The 24163-nt window shown below is 41.7% G+C and overlaps 4 pseudogenes; 1 reads left to right on the forward strand and 3 right to left on the reverse strand.

The window, feature by feature from the left end:
- Window positions 1-6300: 6300 nt before the first annotated feature.
- LOC135275292 (ubiquitin-conjugating enzyme E2 Z-like) lies at window positions 6301-7393 on the reverse strand (annotated as a pseudogene).
- A 5713-nt stretch (window positions 7394-13106) lies between these two features.
- On the reverse strand, window positions 13107-13582 carry LOC105732611 (actin-related protein 2/3 complex subunit 5-like protein; annotated as a pseudogene).
- Window positions 13583-16954: 3372 nt separating this feature from the next.
- On the forward strand, window positions 16955-18077 carry LOC105732595 (cyclin-J-like; annotated as a pseudogene).
- A 4-nt stretch (window positions 18078-18081) lies between these two features.
- LOC105732594 (interferon-related developmental regulator 1-like) lies at window positions 18082-18824 on the reverse strand (annotated as a pseudogene).
- Window positions 18825-24163: the final 5339 nt, after the last annotated feature.

Raw genomic sequence — 24163 nt, forward strand, 5'->3', positions numbered from 1 at the left:
CACAAGATCTGATGGGGTTTTTAAAAACATTTAAAAAAATTATTATACTTTAAGTTCTGGGATACATGTGCAAAATGTGCAGGTTTGTTACATAGGTATATACATGCCATGGTGGTTTGCTGCACCCATCAACTCGTCATCTATATTAGGTATTTCTCCTAATTCTATCTTTCCCCTAGCCGCCCACCCCGTAACAGGCCCTGGTGTGCGATGTTTCCCTCCCTGTGTCCATGTGTTCTCATTGTTCAATTCTCACTTATGAGTGAGAACATGTGGTGTTTGGTTTTCTGTTCCTGTGTTAGTTTGCTGAGAATGATGGTTTCTAGCTTCTTCCATGTCCCTGCAAAAGACATGAACTCATCTTTTTTATGGCTGCATAGTATCTCACGCCATATATGTGCTACATTTTCTTTATTCAGTCTATTATTGATGGGCATTTGGATTGGTTACAAGTCTTTGCTATTGTGAACAGTGCTGTAATAAACATATGTGTGCATGTGTCTTTATAGTAGAATGATTTATAATCCTTTGGGTGTATGCCCAGTAATGGGATTGCTGTGTCAAATCATATTTCTTGTTCTAGATCCTTGAGGAATCACCACACTGTCTTCCACAGTGGCTGAACTAATTTACACTCCCACCGACAGTGGAAATGCATTCCTATTTCTCCTCATCCTCTATAGCATCTGTTGTTTCTGGAGTTTTTAATGATTGCCATTCTGACTGGCATGAGATGGTATCTCATTGTGGTTTTGATTTGCATTTCTCTAATGACCAGTGATGATGAGCTTTTTTTCATATGTTTGTTGGCTGCATAAGTGTCTTCTTTTGAGAAGTGTCTGTTCATACCCTTTGCCCACTTTTTGATGGGGTTGCTTGATTTTTTTCTTGTAAATTTGTTTAAGTTCTTTGTAGATTCTGGATATTAGTTCTTTGTCAGATGAAGAGATTGCAAAATTTTTCTCACATTCTGTAGGTTGCCTGTTCTCTCTGATGATAGTTTCTTTTGCTGCTCAGAAGCTCTTTAGTTTAATTTGATTGCATTTGTCAATTTTGGCTTTTGTTGCCATTGCTTTGGGTGTTTTAGCCATGAAGTCTTTGCCCATGCCTATGTCCTGAATGGTATTGCCTAGGTTTTCTTCTAGGGTTTTTATGGTTTTGGGTTTTACATTTAAGTCTTTAATCTATCTTGAGTTAATTTTTTTATAAGGTGTAATAAAATTGTCAAGTTTCAGTTTTCTACATATGGCTAGCCAGTTTTCCCAACACCATTTATTAAATAGAATATCCTTTCCCCATTGCTTGTTTTTGTCAGGTTTGTCAAAGATCAGATGGTAGTAGATGTGTGGTGTTATTTCTCAGGCATTTGATCTGTTTCTTTGGTCTATATATCTGTTTTGGTACCAGTACCATGCTGTTTTGGTTACTGTAGCCTTGTAGTATAGTTTGAAGTCAGGTAGTGTGATGCCTCCAGCTCAATCTTAAGATTGTCTTGGCTATACAGGCTCTTTTTTGGTTCCATATGAAATTTGAAGTAGTTTTTTTCCTAATTCTGTGAAGAAAGTCAATAATAGCTTGATGTGGATAGGATGGAATCTCTGCATAACTTTGGGCCATATGGCCATTTTCATGATATTGATTATTCCTATCCATGAGCATGGAATGTCTTCCTGTTTGTTTGGGTCCTCTCTGATTTCCTTGAGCAGTGGTTTGTAGTTCTCCTTGAAGAGGTCCTTCATCTCCCTTGTAAGTTGTATTCCTAGGTATTTTATTGTCTTTGTAGCAATTGTGAATAGGATTTCAATCATGATTTGGCTCTCTGTTTATTATTGGTGGATAGGAATGCTTGTGATTTTTGCACATTGATTTTGTACCCTGAGACTCTGTTGAAGTTGTATCAGTTTAAGGAGATTACCCAGCCAAACTAAGCTTCGTCAGAAAAGGAAAAATAAAATTCTTCCATGGTGGAAGACAGTATGGCAATTCCTCAAGGACCTAGAAATAGAAATTCCATTTGACTCAGAAATCCCATTACTGGATATATATATATATGTATGTTCATTGTGGCACTGTTTACAATAGCAAAGACCTAGCACCAACCCAAATGCCCATCAATGATAGACTGGACAAGGAAAATGTGGCAAATATACACCATGGAATACTATGCAGCCATCAAAAACAATGAGTTCATGTCCTTTGTAGGGACATGGATGAATCTGGAAACCATCATTCTCAGCAAACTGACACAAGAACAGAAAATCAAACACCACACGTTCTCACTCATAGGTGGGTGTTGAATAATGAGAACACATGGGCACAGGTAAGGAAGCATCACACACTGGGGTGTGTTGAGGGGGCTAGGGGAGAAACAATGTGAGGTGGGGAAGTTGGGGAGGGATAACATGGGGAGAAATGCCAGATATAGGTGACGGGGGATGGAGGCAGCAAACCACATTGCCATGTATGCACCTATGCAACAATCTTGCATGATCTGCACACGTACCCCAGACCTAAAGTATAATAAAAAAAATAAAAAGAATGTTGAATATTAGCCCCCACTCTCTTCTGGCTTGTAGGGTTTCTGCAGAGAGATCTGCCGTTAGTCTGATGGGTTTTCCTTTGTAGGTAACCTGACCTTGCTCTCTGGCTGGCCTTAACATTATTTCCTTCATTTTGACCTTGGTGAACCTGACAATTATGTGATTTTGGGTTGCTTTTCTTGAGGAGTATTTCTGTGGTGTTCTCTATATTTCCTGAATTTGAATGTTGGCCTGTCTTTCTAGGTTGGTAAAGTTCTCCTGAATGATATCCTGAAGAGTGTTTTCCGGCTTGGTTCCATTCTCCCCATGACTTTCAGGTACAACAATCAAACCTAGACTTTGTCTTTTTACATAGTGCCATTATCTTGGAGGCTTTGTTTGTTCCTTTTCATTCTTTTTTCTCTACTCACATCTTCATGCTTTATTTCATTAAGCTGATCTTCAATCTCTGATATCCTTTCTTCTGCTTGATCAATTTGGCTATCCATACTTGTATATGCTTCATGAAGTTCACGTGCTGTGTTTTTTTAGCTCCATCAGGTCATTTATGTTCTTTTCTAAATTTGTTTTTCTAGTTAGCAATTCCTCTAACCTTTTTTCAAGGTTCTTAGCTTCCTTGCATTGGGTTAGAACATGCTCCCTTAGCTCAGAGGAGTTTATTATTACCCAGCTTCTGAAGCCTACTTCTGTCAATTTGTCAAACTCATTCTCCATCCAGTTTTGTTCCCTTGCTGGTGAGGAGTTGTAATTCTTTGAAGGAGAAGAGGCATTCTGGTTTTTGGAATTTTCAGCCTTGTTTTTGCTGTTTTTTTTTCCTCATCTTTGTAGATTTATCTACCTTTGGTCTTTTTTTTTCGAGGCGGAGTTTCGCTCTTGTTACCCAGGCTGGAGTGCAGTGGCACGATCTTGGCTCACCGCAACCTCCGCCTCCTGGGTTCAGGCAATTCTCCTGCCTCAGCCTCCTGAGTAGCTGGGACTACAGGCACGCACCACCATGCCCAGCTAATTTTTTGTATTTTTAGTAGAGATGGGGTTTCACCATGTTGACCAGGATGGTCTCGATCTCTTGACCTTGTCATCCACCCGCCTCGGCTTCCCAAAGTGCTGGGATTACAGGTGTGACCCACCGCACCTGGCTCTACCTTTGGTCTTTGATGTTGGTGACCTTCAGATGAGGTCTCTGAGTGAATGTCCTTTTGTTGATGTTGATGCTATTGCTTTCTCTTTGTTAGCAAATTGAATCCAATAGCACATTATGAAAAACATGCACCATGACCCAGTGTTACTTATTCTTTATTGGTGGATGACACCAATCATTTATTTTATGTCTGATCCTCTTTTGTCTTTTTGATCTGTCATATTTTTACAAATATAATTAAAATGTATCATATTTACATTGAAAAGGTATTTGAAATAAATGTGAAAATTTACTCTTTCCTTATGCCCCTACAGCTCATAGCATTCAGGTATAGTAACTTAAAAATTTGATATATGAAATTCAATGCGGTTTACTAGACAGGACACAAACAATTATTCAAAGTGAGAATTAGAGAAGCTTTTTGGAGGTGGTGGGTAACAAAACTTTAAAAGCAACAGCGGAGGCAGAAGGTCAGCTGGCAAGTGGTGTGTTAAATTTATTTACTCATTTAAAGTGTACAATTCAATATTTTTAGTATATTCACAGTCATTCAACCATAGCTTCAAAATAATTTTAGAAATTTTCTTCATCCTCCAAAAAAATAGCATTCCTTTTTACCATCATTTTGAATTGCCTCCTCTCTCCTAGCCTTATGAAAACTCCAGTTTACTTTTATTTTCCAGACTTGCCAACTCTCTGCATTCATATAAATGCAATCATAGCATGTGTGATATTTTGTGACTTATGCTTTTTTCACTTAGTGTAGTACTTTTTTTTTTTTTTTTTGCCAAAACAAATTTTATTGCACCAAAAAGAAAAAAAAACTTCATTTATGTACAGTCAGATATAAAGACATCTCTTTGACTCCTGTGCATATATTTCCTCGACTTAAGATTAGGGCATAAAAATCAGGCTGCTATGCCAGACATGCTCTGCCCTATGGCAGGCCCAAGGAGAGGATTGTCACTTGAAAGTGGGAACACTTAAATGGATGACAGACAACACTGGACCCACAGACCCAGGGCATTCTTCTAAGCCCTGGAGTCACTCGAGGAATGGAAGAGGGAAATTGGAAGCAGGGTCCCTTTTGAATCTTCATGTGAAGAGACCCAGCCTCTTCAAGGGTATCCAAGGTAAACTTCCGTTCCTCAAGCCCACCACTCCCTGTCCAGTTCCTTTGCTTCCTGCCCTCCCAAGTAGGACATTCTCCTTTCTGCCCAACCCAGATCCTCCAAAAGGAGTCCCATAATCCATAAGGCAGAGACTTCATAGCAGCGGGCAGGGCAGGTACATATGATCCTCTCCCTTATGCATGGCTGGACCTTGACTGAGGCCCTGCATCATAAGAATTGCCAATACCCCACTGGGATCCATAACAATAAATCTGGAAGTATGGGGAGAACATATCAAAAAGGGGAAGGATGATTCCCTTGATGCCCAGGATTACAGGGCACCTAAAGCACATATTTTCTGAGCCAACCAGCTAAAGGATCACTGCAGCTAAATACAGATAGAGAAGCAACACAGCCAGGCAAACACCCATCAGAGCCAGTGACAAGAGCAGCTGGGGGAACGGGGTGGGGGTGGTGAAGGAGGAGAAAGAAGGGGAGGAGCCTCCAGAGTCCAGCCCCAATCCCCTCTGCATTGGCTACCCTTGCTCCCCACAAATCCCTGGGGTTGAAGTGAGGACAACTACAGGCTGAGGTGAAAATACACAAGGACAGCCCAACAAAATACAATAAGGACTAGCATCAGTCTCTCCCTGTACTCCATCCCCGAGAGAAATACCCTCATTGTGACTAGTATTTATGAAAATCTGTAAGAGACTATTCTATGTAGTGGCTCTAATCGCATAAACACAGCAGCTGCCTGTGCCGGGAACTTTTCAAATCAGTGATTGTGGGAACAAACAGTATTTTCAGCTTCTTACGGTGCCTGTGCAGGCTTTACCAAGACCTTGGTTCAGTCCCAGTCACATTTACCTTTTGTCTTACATCTAGAAAGGGTGAGGAAAGGGGGCAGGGGAGAAAGGTGCTCTGGTGCTAGGTAAAGCTTACTGATCAGCACCCTAGACTCCACCTTCTCTTTGGTCTGTCTAGAACAGTGACAATAAATTAGGAAAAACAAAATTATGCTGGCCTGTGGGAAATAATGGGGGAAGGGAGGCAAGGAGGAAAAGGGCATTGGGAAGCCCTGCTTCAAGACTGAAGACAGACAAACAGACAACCACCCATACTGCTTTAGTGTCACAGACAGTCCCCCACCCCAAGTTCCTTTCCAGGTATCCCCATAAATCATTTGGGCACACTCCCTCTTGGAACTGCAATTTCCGTCTTCCACCTATCCCTAAGGAGCTGGTCCTGTGAAGAGGTGTGTTGGTTGTTTCGTTTTTGCCAGAGGCTCTTCCACTAGGTGCTCCTGTAAAGGTACCTTGGCCCCGATATGGGATGAAAGGATGAACATAGTCCCAGATGCTCCAGTGCCAAGGAGGTCAGACCGGGAACAGGCCCCCGCTCCCACACCCTGGGATCCGAGCTTGCTTGGTTCTTGCCATCTTGCAGGATGACTTCGAGTTTGGAGGGAGATACACAGTGCCTCTCCATCCCTGGGATTGGGGGAAGGGATTCTGCTGGAACTCTCGAGTGGGGGAAAGGGAAGAGGGGAGCAGGGTCTAAACCCTCAGGCTCCCGTGAAGGTCTGTCTCTGTCCCAGATGAGCTGCTATCAGAGTCCATTTCTGCATTCTCATTATGGAGCCTTTCTAGCACTTTCTGACGAATCAGTCCCAGGCGCATCAAGAGGAACTAGTAGTCAAAGTGGCCCCGCTTCTCTCCAAAAGGGTCCTGCACAGTTTGGCCTTGAAGGTGCAGGCGATCTTTGCAGGCCACCTCATAGAAGTCATAATACTCCAGAAGACTTTTCCATCACTCCTCGTAGGGGTTCCGGACAGGGACACTTTCCTTCCATCATGTCCCAGACTGCAACTCTGATGGTCTCGTACCGGATACATTCATTACAGTTTTTGCTGTCTTCTGGTTGTCTCTCCTGTTCAAAGCCGGGTTCATTGTGATAGGGGTTCTCAGTCATCAGGGACTGGATAGAGATGAGCACAGAGGAGATGCTCTGGGCCGGGCTCCAGGCAGGTCCAGTCCATGTACCTAGAATACTCAAGCAGACTTTCCCATTGCGGTAGAAGTTGGGGTTAAACCTCACTGTGTTATTGCCCGTTGTCATCAATTTGACCCGAGGTGGGTGGATGGGATAGTCGGGCGGACACCGAAACATGAATAGGAAGAAACCCCCTTCATAAGGAGTGTCAAATGGACCTGCGATCAATGCATGAATCTTAGTCATGTCAACAGTATCAGGTACAACGAACACTCCTGGAGGAGGCTCCTTCTAAATGGACATGATATCCCGCTTGATCCAGAGTAGACACTGCGGCGCGGTGCACTCGCCGTCCCAGTCGGAGCTGAGCGTGGGGTCCCAGTGGCTAAGCAGCGAGGCCCCGTGGGCAGCGGCCGAGGGCGGGATCCCGGGCAGCGGAGCCAGGCAGCTCCCCGGGCCCCCAGCCCCGCCTGCTGCCGCCGCCGCCGCCCATACATCCGGCAGGAAAGGCGGCCCGAACCCGCCGCCGCTGCCGCTACCGCCAACACCAGCAACGCCGCTCGCCCCCGGGCCCGCCGTCCCGCCTCCTCAGTCGGACTCTCCGCCATCGCTGCTTCGCTTCCGGGACTCTAGTGTAGCACTTTCAATGAGTTTAAGTGTTGTAGCAATTGTTCATATTTCATTTAGTTAGCCGAATATTATGTATACATCATTTTATTCATTCATTTACTAGTTATTGAACATATAGGTTGTTTTCACTTGTTTGATTTTCTTGAACTCCTGACCTCAGGTGATCCGCCCGCCTCGGCCTCCCAAAGTGCTGAGATTACAGGCGTGAGCCACCACGCCCGGCCTTCGCTTGTTTGATTTTCTGAATAACGCTGCTATGAACAATTACATACAAGTTTTCATTGAGCAGAATGTGCATTTTGCTGTCGTTGAATGGCTTGTTACAAAGATGTTTCTTAAGACTAGTTGATTTGCTTGACTAAGTCTTCAATTTTTCTTTACTTTTCTACTTATTTTATTCATTATTGCATACAGTATAATAAAATTATTGAATCTTTTCATTTGTCAATTTTTGCTATATTTTGAAATGTTATTAGATGTATACATGCTTGAATTGTTATTTTTCTTATATCAGTTGACTCATGTCACTGTGAGATACACATTTTTATGTGTAAAAATTGTTTTGTGTTTGAAAATCCATTTTCTCTCAGTGTAGACGTGAGCTCTTTTACGGTTGAGGTTGATGTTTTCCTGGAATATCCTTTTCTATCATTTTACTTTCAATCTCTTTGTATCTTTGAATTTAAAGTAGGTCTCCTGTAGACACCATATTCTTGGGTCTTGCTTTTAAAATTTTTAACTGACAATCTCTACATTTTGATTACATTGCTTAATCTGTTCCCATTTAATGTTATTATTAATGTGGTTAGATTTCCATCTGCCTTTTTGCATTTTGTTTTACATATATATCCTACCTTTTTTGTTTCTGTTCTCCTCCTTTGCTGCTTTTTTGTATTACTGGATATCTTCTAGTGTAATTCCCTTAATATTTTGAAAATAATTTGAGTTATTTTAAAAATAATTGTTCTATGACTTACAATGTGTTTATTAATTTATCAAAATCTACTTCTGATTTATTCTAACTTAATTTTAGTGAAATAGACAATTTACTCCTATAGAGCTTCAGTCTTTCCACCATTTTGGGGTTATTATTTTTGTGCATATACATTCATTACAGTTTTTGCTGTCTCCTGGTTGTCTCTCCTGTTCAAAGCCGGGTTCATTGTGATAGGGGTTCTCAGTCATCAGGGACTGGATAGAGATGAGCACGGAGGAGATGCTCTCTATATATCACATACTCAAAAATTCACTCATAATTAATATCATATAGTATTATTTACCATAGCTTTGTAATGGTCTGGAAGCTCAATAATGTCTGTCCTCCAACTTTGTCCTTCTTGTTATTGTGTTGGCTACTCTGGATTTTTGCCTTTTTTTTTTTTTTTTTTTTTTTTTTTTTGAGACGGAATTTCGCTCTTGTTACCCAGGCTGGAGTGCAATGGCGCGATCTCGGCTCACCGCAACCTCCGCCTCCTGGGTTCAGGCAATTCTCCTGCCTCAGCCTCCTGAGTAGCTGGGACTACAGGCACGCGCCACCATGCCCAGCTAATTTTTTTTGTATTTTTAGTAGAGACGGGGTTTCACCATGTTGACCAGGATGGTTTCCATCTCTTGACGTCGTGATCCACCCGCCTCGGCCTCCCAAAGTGCTGGGATTATAGGCGTGAGCCACCGTGCCTGGCCAGATTTTTGCCTTTTCATATAAACTTTACAATCAGTAAATATACACAAAATAACTTCCTAGAATGACATTTGGGATTGCATTGAATTTATAATTGATTTCTCTTTTATCCTTTTTATTATTTTATCTCTTTGCATTTCTGTTTTCAAAGTTTCTACTGACATATCTTCAAGCTCAGTTATTCTTTCCTTGGCCATGTCTAGTCTACTGATGAGTTCATCAAAGCATTCTTCATTTGTTACAGTGTTTTTGATTTTTAATTGTTCTTTTTAATTTTTTCTCCAAGTCTCCATCTCTATTCCTACATTACCCATCTTTTCTTGCATATTATTTACTTTTTCATTGTAGCCCTCAGCATATTATTTATCATTATTTTAAATTCTTTTTTTTTTTTTTTTTTGAGACAGAGTTTCGCTCGTTACCCAGGCTGGAGTGCAATGGCACGATCTCGGCTCATCGCAAACTCTGCCTCCTGGGTTCAGGCAATTCTCCTGCCTCAGCCTCCTGAGTAGCTGGGATTACAGGCACGCACCACCATGCCCAGCTAATTTTTTGTATTTTTAGTAGAGATGGGGTTTCACCATGTTGACCAGGATGGTCTTGATCTCTTGACCTCGTGATCCACCCGCCTCAGCCTCCCAAAGTGCTGGGATTACAGGCGTGAGCCACCGCGCCTGGCCTATTTTAAATTCTTAGTTAAATAATTCCAAAATTTGTGCCATAGCTGAGTCTGGTTTGATGCCTGCTTTGTCTCTTAGAGTGCATTTTCCCTTTCAGCCTGCCTTATAATTTTTTTGTTGCTGTTGAAAACTGGACATAATGCACCAATTAAAAGGAACTGAAGTAAATAGGCCTTAAATGTGAAGGTTCACATTTATCTTGCTAGGAGTTAGCTTGTGTTTACTATGAGTTGTAATGTGGTGTCAGAAGCTAAGATTTTTTCCTTTATTGCCATATTATTGACTCCTTATTTTCTTTAGATTTTCTTAGAGACTTCCTAAATAGGGTGTGAGCCCTGTAGCCTTTTTAAGCAGTAATTCACAATGTTTATACAGAGCCCTATTGATGTGATGGTAAGGTGTCAGGGGAGGAAAATAATTTATAGATTGTCTAACTCTTTTAATGAGTCTGAGTTGGTATTTCCCTTCCCGCATATCAAGGGCTAGGTGGGGCTGGAGTTTTGTTACCTTTCCCCAGGTCGGTTAGGCTTTGGTAAAACTCCAATAGATTAGGCTGTGGTAAAATAGTTTCCCTTGAAGAGCATATCTTAAGAACAGAGAGCTCAATGCCTATTTCAAAATGGTTACTGTTCTCCTCCTGCTGCTGGATGTGTGACAGGGTTTTTCTCTGGTCCTTAGCATGAGAACCTAAAACTCAAGAAAGCATTCCCCCACCCCCCACCACCTCCCACTTGCCTCCCATCCCTACCATCAAGACTGACTTCCTCAGAGGTCTTAATTCTCAAGTGAGTCTACACTGAGCTTTCAGAATTTTATCAATTACAGTTTAAGATGTTTCTACCAATATTGGCTCCGGTTGCTGTCTTTGCTCCGGACTTTTCTGCTCCTGATAAGTTGTGATTCTCAGTATTTACCCTCCAGCCTCCTCTAGTTTTAGGGCAGCAATTTTTCCCGTGACCTCAATTCTCTGATGGCTCTAAGAAGATCTGTTGATTGTCAGCTTTTTTCTTGTTCTGAGGACCAGAGAAGTGACTTCTCAGCTTTTTACATATTAGACTAGAAAGTGGAAGTCTCACACAATGTATTTTTGAAAAATAAATGTGAAATTCTGATATGCAATTTACATGTTATAGGTCATGAAAGAATGCATAAATTCATAATTCAATCTTACCTGTTTGATATAATTTTTATAACATATTAAACATTTTATATGATTCATTCTATATTTTTTGCTACCTGCTATTGCTGGATACTGAGGATATAATAATGAAGAAATAAAAGCAATGTAGTCTATACCTTTGTGGATCCTCTATAGTTACGGTCTCTCTCTCTTTCTCTCTTTTTTTTCATTTTTATTTTTATTTATTATTATTTTTAAAGACAGAGTTTCACCATGTTGGTCAGGCTGGTCTTGAACTCCTGACCTCAGGTGATTTTCCCACCTTGGCCTCCAAAGTACTTGGATTACAGACGTGAGCCACCACGCCCAGCCTTTCTCTCTCTTTTTTTTTAAAGTAATGAGGAGACTTCACTTTTGCATATAACAGAAGGAACTTTAGAAGTGAGCAAGTCAAGAATTATGTAGTGACTAAGTGATGTCATGGCACTTTACTTGTGTCTTTCCCAGGGCTTCATGGTTGCAAGAAGGTTGCCAGTGCTCCTAGTCAGGGAGAGGTCCTAAAGAAGAAAGAGAGAAGTGAGTGAAGCAATACTTTTATATTAATTATTTTCCTTCACATTTAAACACAGATGCAAGTGGTTTAATAGCAATGAATATCCAGTTGAAGTTACAGATTTATCATTTTCAGCACAATTAGTGTGTGTTTTGTCTTAACTATAATTTTACGAGACCTATACACCTGAACAGTATCATCAATTTGTTTTGACTCAATACAAGAAAATTGCTGAAAAATATTTAAATAAATGTACCAAAAATAGTACATATCTGAAGCTAGGAGCTTTGACTATGATACTTACTAGGATGTATAATCATGAAATACTTTCAATGGATTTATATGTTAAAATCTATTTGATATATGAGTAAGAGAACATGATGACTTTATATAAAGCATAAGTATGGTTGTGTAAAAGCTGAATAATTAAAAACTTAACTGAAAGGTACACTTGGGTCAACCAAATAATAAAGTAAAAAAGAAGCATACAAAGCTAGAAAAAAATTATCCAAGGTATGATGGTGCATAATAAAACCAGATAATCGTAAGAAAGCTTATCTAATAGAATAGATAAGAACGCTGATCTAATAGAATAGATAAGAAAGCTTATCTAATAGAAAGACAAAGCATGTCTAATTATGGTAATCAAAGGCAACTGGGAAAACTTTTCATATTTTAAATAACAGTAAACCATTGAAGGAGTAATTGTTGGAACATAATCTAGAATATTAAAATTTTTTTAATTTTTAATTTGTGTGGGTACATAGTAGGTATATATATTTATGGGTTACATGAGTGTTTTGACACAGGCATGCAATGCGAAATAAGCACACCATGGAAAATGTGGTAGCCACCCCCTCAAGCATTTATCTTTTGTGTTACAAACAAATCAGTTACATGGTTTTAGTAATTTTAAAATGTACCATTGTTATTATTGACTGTAGTCACCTGTTTTGCTATCAAATAGTTTGTCATATTCTAAGTATTTTTTTTTTACCCACTGACCATTCCCACCCCCACCCTAGTCCCCCACTACTCTTCTCAGCCTCTGATAACCATCCTTCTACTCTGTATGTCCATCAGTTTGATCGTTTTCATTTTTAGATCCCACAAATAAGTGAGAAAGTGTGATGTTTGTCTTTCTGTGCCTGACTTATTTCATTTGACATAATTTTTTTTTTTTTTTTTTTTTTTTTTTAACTAATAAGCCAAGAGCTTTATTGATGCAGCAGGCACTTTACAACGAGCCCAAGAGCGTCCTCCTTCTCTGGAAGACAGGATGTCTGTACAAACTCTTGGGTTTTCCTACTTCAAAAACACAAGCTCTCCCATTTACCACAGCCTTTGGATCTGCACCTGCCCAAACCATCCTTCCCTCAGTGCACACAGGTGCGCCTGACCAACGTCAGCCACCACTCGTAGACAAAATGTCAGTTCTGCAGTACTCGAAGACAAAGGCATAGACTATGAGATCCTGCACAGGATTTAGGAAACAGACGATTTTCCCCTCCACCTTGAAAATAAAATAAATTTCAGCAGATACATGTCCTGAAATAGTTTAGTTGGGAGTTCCTAGGAAGATGGTCCATTGTCAATCCCTTCTTCACCAGCCTGGGCATCCAGAATTCTTCTCAAGGTAACGTGTCTTTTAATTTTTTTAAACAGTCTTTCTTGCTGTAAGAACTCTTATAATGGAGCCTAGTCCTCCTACTGCTAAGGCCTTTTCATGCCACCGGAGCAGCACTGCGCTACTATTTTCTGTGGGCTTCTCAAAGCCTTTATAAATGTACTTCATTAAGTCAATGCCGCTTCTGTCCAGTGACTGCACAGCCTGCTCAATCTTGCTGCTCTTGAAGTTTGTGAGCACTTTCAGCACCACACCCTGGCTCTTTCCTTCACGGCTTCATTCTTGGTGTTGACAGGAGAGTTCCGCAAGGCTGCTTGGAATGCCCGAAGCATGTCCCCTTGCCACAGAAGCCCATCTACCTCGCTCGGGTCCGGGCCTGGCTCCGCCGCCGCCGCCGCCGCCGCCGCCGCCGCCGCCGCCTCCTCCTGCTCGTCCACAAATTTGTTCTCGTCAAATTCGTCGATGTCCACCCGGCAGAAGCGCAAGGACAGCGTGTTCCGGGCCATAGGGGGAGCTCGGCGCCGGCTCAGCCGGCTCCCCAGGCGGCCAGATCTCGGCTCCGCTCCGCTAGCGCCGGCTCCGGCTCGGGGGCGCACTTGACATAATTATCTCCAGTTTCATCCATGTTATTGCAAATGACAGGCTCTCATTCCATTTTATAGCTATATAGTACTACATTGTATATAGTTACCACATTTTAAATCTAGAATCTTGGCCAGATGCGGTGGCTCACGCCTGTGATTCTAGCACTTTGGGAGGCCAAGGTGGGTCACCTGAGGTCAGGAGTTCAAGACCAGCCTGGCTATAATGGTGAAACACCATCTTTATTAAAAAAATAAAATAAAATCTAGAATCTTGTTGGACTTCCTTATTCATATTGGAATCTTTAATTATTTTTAATTACTTATCTAGAAGAGCACTATAAGGTATTCAGAGCTTGCTTTCAAGTTTTAATCTGTCTCTCATACAACTGTAGCTACCATCCCCTTTTTATCCTCCACGTCTGTATAAGGATCACTAACATTCAAGTAAGGTCAAACAAATATTACACATCATGGTCACAAGGGGAAAAACTGACACAGAAAAGTTAATGGTCCTTTAACCCAGAGAGAGTCACAGTCTTCTGAATCATATGAACTTTCCTGGACACACTAAAATCCTCATTTTCATTGCTATTATTTCAGAATTTCTTGTTCTTCCTTGTACTGTTTAGGAAAAGGTCATAGGCCTCACATTCAATACATTTCCTCATTCCTTCTAAATTTACTTCCTCTTCATGCTTACTTTCTCCTTCACTTGCTAGCCCTAGAGACAGTAGCCAGGGAAGGAGGACTGGGGAAGGAAGAAGAGCACGACAAGAGGTAAAAAATGCAACCTCAGATTCTCCTAAATAATAAACTCAGCATTTCCTCTCATGCGTTTTGCTGATTCCAAAAGGACTTGCCTGGTATGTCCTGCTGACACACATTTTCTTCTCTCCTCCTTTGCTTTCCTCCCTGTTCTGCTTTCCCCTATTTTTCTTAGTCACTTATGTTTTGTCTTTCTGAAGTAATTTTGGACACTGTGTGCAATTGCACATTTTCTAAAACATTATAAATCTAAAACGTCCTACCATCTTCACACGTGACAGATGGGTTGGTTGAGAACTATTGGGTCATAAACATTTTCTTACAATAATCCATTACTTTGTATTCATTGCCACCTGTTGTTCCTTTACATTATAGTTTATCTCTTTTTAAAATTTATGATTTTTTTCTTCAGATTTTTTCTCGTGTACTTAACATGTTGCCAAATAATATGAGTGAGTCTCTTTTCATTATTTATTTCCCAAAATACAATGATCCCTTTAAATTTTTACACGTTTAATTTATCTTTATCCATTTAGAAAACTTTTGTCATTCCAATCAAATTCTTGATTATTTGTTTTATCCCATTTACTGTGATTCATACTTAGGAGACAGCTCTATTCCCTAGGTTGTATTATTCATATCTGCCCCCTCTAGATTATTTTTGTCTTACTCCTCAATAGTCTAGCAGAGTTTCTCAATTTTATCTTCCTTTTATAAATTTATTTTTCTGTACTGTCAATGATCTTTACTTGCTCTAATATGGATTTTAATTATACTATTACATTTTTAATGTTCCACAAGACTTTTCAACTTCGCCAAGCTCCCATTCCAACTCTTACTATTATATTATTCTGCTCTCTTCCCATGTGTGTTTGTTCATGTCTCATAAAGGTTACAACATTTACAAACCTATTGAGGATGACAAAACATCTAAAGATTTTTCTGCCTCCTTCCTTTCTTCAGGTGTTGCCCATTCTTCACGTTGACAGTCCTTGTCTTACCTATTACCCCTTAGTAAATATAATGCTGGTTTTATTTTGTTCCTTCTGTAGGTAAAGTATGTACATGAGGTTTTGCTCATGTTTTCTTCCTCATATCTACAGCAGGAGGACAGTTTGATGGGCACTGCTTCCCATGCAGTTCCACTTTCTGGAGGATACTACTTCAGCCCAGCTGGATTTAAGTAAACTGCCATTCAGTGCTCAGTGTCTGGTTTTAAGCATTCAATTTATGGAATATTTTGAAAATTATAACTCATTCTCATTATTCATACAACATATGAGCACATTTCAATTCATTTTCTACCACCTATCAGTCATTTTGGTATCATAGCTCTCAAAAGGATATCACATTGCTTTGCTTCAAAACCAGAGAAAATAGAATGGTGGCTTCCCAGTTTCCTCAGGTAAATATAGGTACAGACTTTGTATTCTTTTTTTTTTTTTGAGACAGAGTCTTACTCTGTCACCAGGCGCCAGGCTGGAGTGCAGTGGTGTGATCTCGGCTCACTGCAACCTCCGCCTCCTGGGTTCAAGCAATTCTCCTGCCTCAGCCTCCTGAGTAGTTGGGACTACAGGCGTGCACCACCATGCCCAGCTAATTTTTGTATTTTAGTGGAGACGGGGTTTCGCTATGTTGGCCAGGATGTTCTTGATCTCTTGACCTTGTGATCCACCTGCCTCACCCTCCCAAAGTGCTGGGATTACAGGCATGAGCCACCACGCCTGGCGACTTTGTATTCTTGAGGTAGAAATAGAAAGCAGGAAAAGGATGAGAGATTAGTGAGACAATTATCAACATAATCACAAAATAGAAGATGGTTGTTGTGTCAGACATGATTTTACCCACCCAATAACAGAACACATAATTAGCTAGAGTCCACAAAACAAAATTTTAGGTAATTTAATTGTCCTTATGATAGCAACTAACATTATTTGAGCTGAAGTGCGGGTCTGAGCAGTGGATCTTGACCCTTTGGTGTACTATCCAAAATTTTCACAATCTCCTCCAAATTCCCAGTTAATTTTACCTCCAATTACCAGGAAAAATAATAGAAATACTATTCAGAGAAAAGGGAGGAAACTAATTATGTTGCCCTTACACAACTAAGACATTTGCTCTTAGATGTATTATTTTATTCTAGTAGTTTTCTGATAACTTGTTGGACAGAAAATGTAATTTCGAACACTGAATATATCTGGACAGTCCTAATTTTTAAATTGTATATATATATATTTTATTTTTTATGTGAAAAAAACTTTATTTCAAAGTAAAATGCACAGTCTCATACAGCAGATAAAATCAGTGTTACTGCTCTCAGAGGTTAAGGTTAGCAACCTTTCTTGCATATGCTAACTCATCATGAACTCCCAAGAGCTCAACTGAGTCGCTTTTAAGTACGGCTGTAAGGTCTCATGGTATAATTCCTTTTGTTGATGCTAGTGACAAAAGGAATTATACCATGGGGCTGTGAGGGCCGTGGTTCCGGACTCAAGTTGTCGCGTCGGGCTGGGCACGCTGCTGGGCCCCATGGAGCTGGAGGGGCAGTGGTGGTGAGGACAACTGGCCGCTGACATTCACCAAGCGCTTTGCTACAAGGAGCTGAAGTTACCCTCCTACAAAGGCCAGTCCCCTCAATTAAGTCTCAGACGGTATTTTGCTGACTTGATTGCCATTGTGAGCAATCGCTTCACACTCTGCCCTTCTGCCAGCCATCTTGCTATTTACTGGACATGTTTATGGACCTCTATGACATCTCTATTCAACAGCTGCATTTAGTTGCACTTTCCTGCCTGCTTCTAGCAAGTAAATTTGAAGAAAAAGAAGATAGTGTGCCTAAGCTGGAGCAGCTCAACAGCCTGGGTTGTATGACTAATATGAGTCTAGTATTAACAAAACAAAATTTGCTACACATGGAACTATTATTATTAAAAACCTTTCAGTGGAACCTCTGCCTTCCAACAGCTGCCCATTTCATTGAGTATTATCTCTCTGAAGCAGTACATGAAACAGATCTTCATGACGGCTGGCCAATGATTTGCTTGGAAAAGACTAAACTCTACATGGCCAAATATGCAGATTACTTCCTGGAAGTATCTTTGCAAGATTATGCCTTTCTAAATTATGCACCTTCTTTAGTAGCTGCTGCATGTGTGGCTTCTTCGAGGGTCTTTCTCCAACGTGGCCTACGAGACTACATCGTCTTACTGCTTACTCTTGGGATTTCTTAATGCAGTGTATTGAATGGCTATAGATCGCTCACGATAATGATGTGAAAGAAACAAAGAAACAGAGAGGACAAGCAGGACCTCAGTCAGCACAACTAAGTATGTTCCAGACAGCCTCCCAGCCCTCACGGCCAGTTCACTTTCAGCAACCTCAGTATCTCCATCAGACACATCAGACCTCACTGCAGTACCTCCATCCTACATCAGAACAACCAAAGTGTCAGCTGATTGTATTGACCACACACACCTCATCTTACACACTACAGACATGTCCTGCTGGCTTCCAAACTAGTGTTCAGGGCCTTGGGCACATGCAGACTGGTGCTGGAATGTCACTGGCAATACCAGTAGAAGTTAAGCCCTGTCTGAGTGTTTCTTATAACCGGAGTTATCAGGTAAGTGGACATTACCCTTGTATTACTCCATGCGTTCAGGACCAAATTTAACAGTTTCTGTTGGAAAATCCCGTTCCTCCACTGCCCTCAGGACATCTCTGAAAACTGACCGCTGCTTTCCCTTGTCCACTTTGGCCCGGTGCTTATTTCCATCTGTTGCCAAGGCCCTAAGCATTTGCGTCAAAGATTCCATATCTTCATAAAAAGAGTCACTCTTTATTCCTCTGGCAATTCAAACAGAAGTGCTAAAGATTCACCAGCAGCTATTCTCATGTTTACATCATCACAAGAGAGGAGGCTTGGAAGCTTATGGAAATGCATCTCAAGCTTTTTCTTCACTTCATTGATTGGGCATATGGTCAGCAGTAGTGTCCATGCAAGAAGCGAGCTGATATGAAGCACTGTATTAGGGGTGCTGCAAATAACAGTAGTGTCTTTCTCTTTGAGATAGGTCTTAGTGAAGATATTTTCCAAACATTCCAGAGTTGAGTACGGTTCAGTAATGTCATCTGTGGCAATAAAACTGCAAACACCAAAGCAAGTTGCACAAGTTTGCCTAACCTGGATACTAGTTGCCCCATTGCCAATGACTTTTTCTAGGATTGGTCCAAGAGTTTTCAAAATCTCTCCACTTTCAATTCCGGGGCCCAGCTGAATACAGAGAACAGATGCTAATGCTGCGGCTGCACGTCGCTCATCGCTCTTACCTTTTTTCAGGCAGTGTTCAATACTGTCAGTTAAAGTCATTCTTCTTTCCAGAATAAATTCATACAGCATTTTTGAAGCCAGCACATTTTTTTACATTCTCAATTCAATTTTAATTATCTCAAGGGTAAATTCCAAAAAGTAGAATCATTCATTTAAATAATAAAAATGTTTTCTAAGTTCCTGTTACATGTTACCAAACTGCGTTACAAAAATGTTCTACCACATTGCACCTTCACCGGCAGTGTGGGAAGGCCTTTGTTTTAACATATCTTTTCTATCCCTGAATGGCATATTACTTTTTAAAAATCTTTTTTTTATTGCATTTTAGGTTTTGGGGTACATGTGAAGAACATGCAAGATTGTTGCATAGGTGCATACATGGCAATGTGGTTTGCTGCCTTCCTCCCCTTCACCTATATCTGGCATTTCTCCCCATGCTCTCTCCCCTACTCCCACCCCCCGCTGTCCCTCCCCTAGTTCCCCCTGACAGACCCCAGTGTGTGATGCTCCCCTCCCTGTGTCCCTGTGTTCTCATTGTTCAACACCTGCCTATAAGTGAGAACATGCGGTGTTTGATTTTCTGTTCTTGTGTCAGTTTGCTGAGAATGATGGTTTCCAGGTTCATCCATGTCCCTACAAAGGACACGAACTCGTTTTTGATGGTTGCATAATATTCCATGGTGTATATGTGCCACATTTTTCCTGTCCAGTGTATCATCCATGGGCATTGGGTTGGTTCCAGGTCTTTGCTATTGTAAACTGTGCTGCAATGAACATTCGTGTGCATATGTCCTTACAGTAGAACGATTTCGCGCATTTTTAAAACCTTCAAGAGCTGCTTGCCTTGTCTTCGCACTCTTATCCAGGGTTAGGTCAATTAATCCCTTCAACTTATATTCTAGGTCTTCTTGAGTTCCTTCCTCATCAAGGACTTCTGGTCCATCTTCAGCAAAACTGGAAGGATCGCTATAACCACTGCAATGGCTCATTGTTTCAATTGATGCATCTTCATCACTGAAAGGTTGAACATTTCGATGCTGGCCACCTGCTGTCGCTGCTGTTGCAGCACTGCCACCGCGGTGGGAGTGTTCCGCTTCTTCTTCTTCGGCATCGTGGGACGCCCAGCGCTACCTAGAGTCGGAGCTTAGCGAGGATCAGCTGATAGAGCTGCACTTTTTTTTTTTTTCTTTTCTTTTCTTTTTTTTAGGACGGGGTTTCACCACGTTGGTCAGGTTGGTCTTGAACTCCCGACCTCAGGTGATCCGCCCGCCTTGGCCTCCAAAGTGCTTGGATTACAGACGTAAGCCACCGCGCCCGGCCTTATTTTTTTTTATTTTTCTTTTTTTTGGAGCTGCCCTTTTTACTCGTGCGTCTGTGCAGCGGGCGGCTGAGAGGCGAGTCTTCGACTAACAATAGAGGCGAGAAGCGGCGGGGGTCAGAGTGGGCGGTGGCAGCAGCGGAAATCCCTGTGAAGAGCTGTGATCGGAAACGATACATGTTTCTCTCTAGCGCGGGAGCTAAGGCCTATATTATTATTATTTTTTTTTATGAGACAGACTCTTGCTCTGTCGCCAGGCCGGAGTGCAGTGGAACCTCCTGGGTTCAAGCGATTCTTCCGCCTCAGCCTCCCGAGTAGCTGGGACCCCAGGCGTGTGCCACCATGCCCTGCTAATTTTTTGCGTTTTTAGTAGAGACAGGGTTTCACCATGTTGGCCAGGATGGTCTGGATCTCTTCACCTCGTGATCCACCTGCCTCAGCCTCGCAAAGTGTTGGGATTACAGGTGTGAGCCATCGCGCCCGGGCCTAAATTGTACATATTTAAAGTATACAACATGAAGTATTGATATACATATACAAGTGAAATTACTATAGTCAAGCAAATTAATACATCCATCATCTCATATTTCATTTTTTGTGGCTAAAGTACCTAAAATCTATCTCTTAGCAAACTTCCAGTATTCAATACCATATTATTAACTATAGTCTACATGCTGCACACTAGATCTATGTTTATCTACCCTGCATAACTGAAGCATTGTGTCCTTTGACTTCATCTCATTTTCCCCATCATTACCTGTGCCCCTGGTAACCATCTTTCTACTCTCTGTTTCTATGTATTTGAGTTTGTAATTAAAAAAATATCTTCCACATGTAAGTGCGTTCACATGGTATATTTTTCCTCTGTCTGGCTTATTTCACCTAGCATGATGTCCTTTAGGTTCACCTATATTTTTGCAAGTGACAGGATCTTCTTTCTTAAAGCTGAAGAATATTCTCCTGTCTGTGTGTGTGGGTGTGTGTCCTGCAATTTTTTAAATCCATTTTTCCATCAACAGACAGGCTGTTTCTACCTCTTGGCTATTGTGAATAATGCTGTGATGAACACAAGAGCACAGTGTCTTTACAAGGTGGTAATTGCATTTCCTTTGAGTATATGCCCAGAAGAGGGATTGCTGGGTTACATGGTGACTCTGCTTTTTTTTGTTTTTGTTTTTTTTTTTGAGACGGAGTTTCGCTCTTGTTACCCAGGCTGGAATGCAATGGTGCAATCTCGGCTCACCGCAACCTCTGCCTCCTGGGTTCAGGCAATTCTCCCGCCTCAGCCTCCTGAGTAGCTGGGATTATAGGCACACGCCACTATGCCCAGCTAATTTTTGTATTTTTAGTAGAGACGGGGTTTCACCATGTTGACCAGGATGGTCTTGATCTCTTGACCTTGTGATCTACCCACCTCGGCCTCCCAAAGTGCTGGGATTACAGGCGTGAGCCACCGCGCCTGGCCTTGGTGACCTTGTTTTTTAATTTCATTAGAAATGTCCATATTTTTTTCCATAAATATGGCTGTACCAATCAACATTTCCACCAACAGTGTATAAGGGTTCCCTTTTCTCTGCATCCTCAGCAACATTGCCTTATCTCTTGTATTTTTGAAAGTAGCCACCCTAACAGATGTGAAGTGATAGCTCATTCTGATTTTTATTTTCATCTCCCTGATGTTTTGTGATGTTCAGCAATGTTTACTACACGTGTTGGCCCTTTTTACTACTTCTTTGGAGAAATACCTAGTCAGATTATTTTTCATTGACTGATTGATTGATTGAGATAGAGTTTTGTTCTTTCGCCCTGGCTGTAGTGTGGTGGTGTGATCTCAGCTCACTGTAACCTCCATCTCCCTGGTCCAAACAATTCCCCTGCCTCAGCCTCCTGAGTAGCTGGGATTACAGATGCCTGTCACCACGTCTGGCTATTTTTTTTTGTATTTTTAGTAGAGACGTGGTTTCACCTTGTTGGCCAGACTGATCTCGGACTCCTGACATCAGAAAATCCACCTGCCTTGGCCTCCCAAGATGCTGGCATTACAGGCGTGAGCCACCACGCCCAGCCTATTTGCCTATATTTTAATAGGATTATTTGTTTTTTTTGCTATGAAGTTGTTTGAGTTCCTTATATACTTTGGATCTTAACCCTTTTTCTGATACATGCTTCATAGATATTTTCTCCCAATCCCTTGGGTGTCCTTTCATTTTGATTGTTTTCTTTGCTGTGTGGAGCTTTTTAGTTTGATAGAGTTCCACCTGTTTCTTTGTTCTTATTGCCTGTTCTTTTTAGTGAAAGAGTTGATTTTTGTGTGCAGTGTAAGACAAGGATTTTACAGTTTCTTTTTTTTTGCATGTGGATATCTGGTTTTCCAAACACCCTATATTGAAGAGACTATCCTTTCCTCATTGTGTCTTTTTCGTGGATTTGTCAAAAATTAATTGACTGTATATGCTTAGATTTTTTTTTTGTGGGCTCTCTATTCTGTTCCATTGGTCTATGTCTATTTTTCTTTTTTTTGGACAAGATCTCACTCCGTTGCTCAGGCTGAAGTGCAGTGGCACAGCCTTAGCTCACTGCAACCTCCACCTCCCAGGTTCAAGCAATTCTCCTGCCTCAGCCTCCTAAGTAGCTGGGATTACAGGCACCTGCCACCATACCTGGAAAATTTTTGTAATTTTAGTAGATAGAGATGGGGTTTCACCATGTTGGTCAGGCTGATTTTGAACTCCTGACCTCAGGTGATCCACCCACCTTGGCCTCCCAAAGTGCTGGGATTACAGGCGTGAGCCATTATGCCCGGCCTGTATGTCTGTTTTATGTCTGTTTTCATACTGCTTCATCATGCCTGTTTTGTGATATAATTTCAGATTAGGAAGTATGATCCCTTCAACTTTGTTTTCCTCAACATTGTTTTGATTACTTGAAGTATTTTGTGGTTTCACACAGATTTTAGAATTGTTTTTTCTATTTCTATGAAAAATATAATTTTTTTGGCTGAGTACAGGGGACTTTATTGATGGTAAAAGACAAGGTGGGGCTCCCCAGATCCCTCCTTCTTCAGAGGGTCTGGAAATTGTGAGTGTAAGGCTGGTTGCCTCGCCGGGAGCTAGGACACACCCCTCCCCTCGCTGGGGGCTCAGACACACCCCCTCCCTCGCCTAGAAAAAAAGCCCTGCCAGGACCTCCCTGCCTACCATTTTGTCCCATCTGGGCCCCACTCCCTGCCTACCATTTTGTCCTATCCAGGCCCCACTCCCTGCCTACCACTTTGTCCCATCCGGGCCCCACTCACCTTGGGCACAACCAATCAAACGCCTCCACTCCCTATAAAACCCCACGTCTGAGAGGAGTCCACGCGACTTCTCTGGCCCCTCCTGTCAGGCCGCAGAACCTCACCCGGGAGCCTGAATAAACCCTTCACATTGGATCTTCTTGTGCTGGCCTCAGTTTCTTCATTTTAACTCAGCTAGAACAAACCTTACAGTGAGGAGAGAAGATTCTGTGTTGGGGGGGACAGAGTGCAGCATGGACTCCTCAGCAGCTGACGGTACCTCTCTACCTCTTCTGCTCCCCAGGGTTGTGTGATTGAGGGCTTTTACTCTTTAGAGGCCGTGTGTACCATGAGGTCCATTACCTCATTACTGTAGACAAATTCACTGTCATACCAGGAAATAAGCTTGACAGAGTGGTCATTGAGCACAATGCCAGCCCTAGCATCAAAGGCGGAAGAGTGGGTATTGCTGTTAAAGTCTGAAGAGACAACCTGGTGCTCCTTGTAGCCCAGGATGCCCTTGAGGGGGTCCTTGGATGCCTGCCTCACTATCTGTCTGGTAGGTTTCTCTGGACAGGAGGTCAGGTTCACAACTAACAGAGTGGTGCTGGCAACACAGAAGACTGTGCCAGGGAGTTTCCCATTGAGCTTAGGAATGATCTTGCCCTCTCATTGCCCATTTTCTTTTTTCTTTTTTTCAAAAAAAAATTTTTTTTTTTTCAGACGGAGTTTCACTCTTGTTACCCAGGCTGGAGTGCAATGGTGTGATCTCGGCTCACTGCAACCTCTGCCTCCTGGGTTCAGGCAATTCTCCTG

This window comes from Aotus nancymaae, unplaced genomic scaffold, assembly GCF_030222135.1.
Source record: "Aotus nancymaae isolate 86718 unplaced genomic scaffold, 86718_ANA_hifiasm-v0.15.2.pri h1tg000016l, whole genome shotgun sequence".
In the NCBI taxonomy this organism is placed as follows: Eukaryota; Metazoa; Chordata; class Mammalia; order Primates; family Aotidae; genus Aotus; species Aotus nancymaae.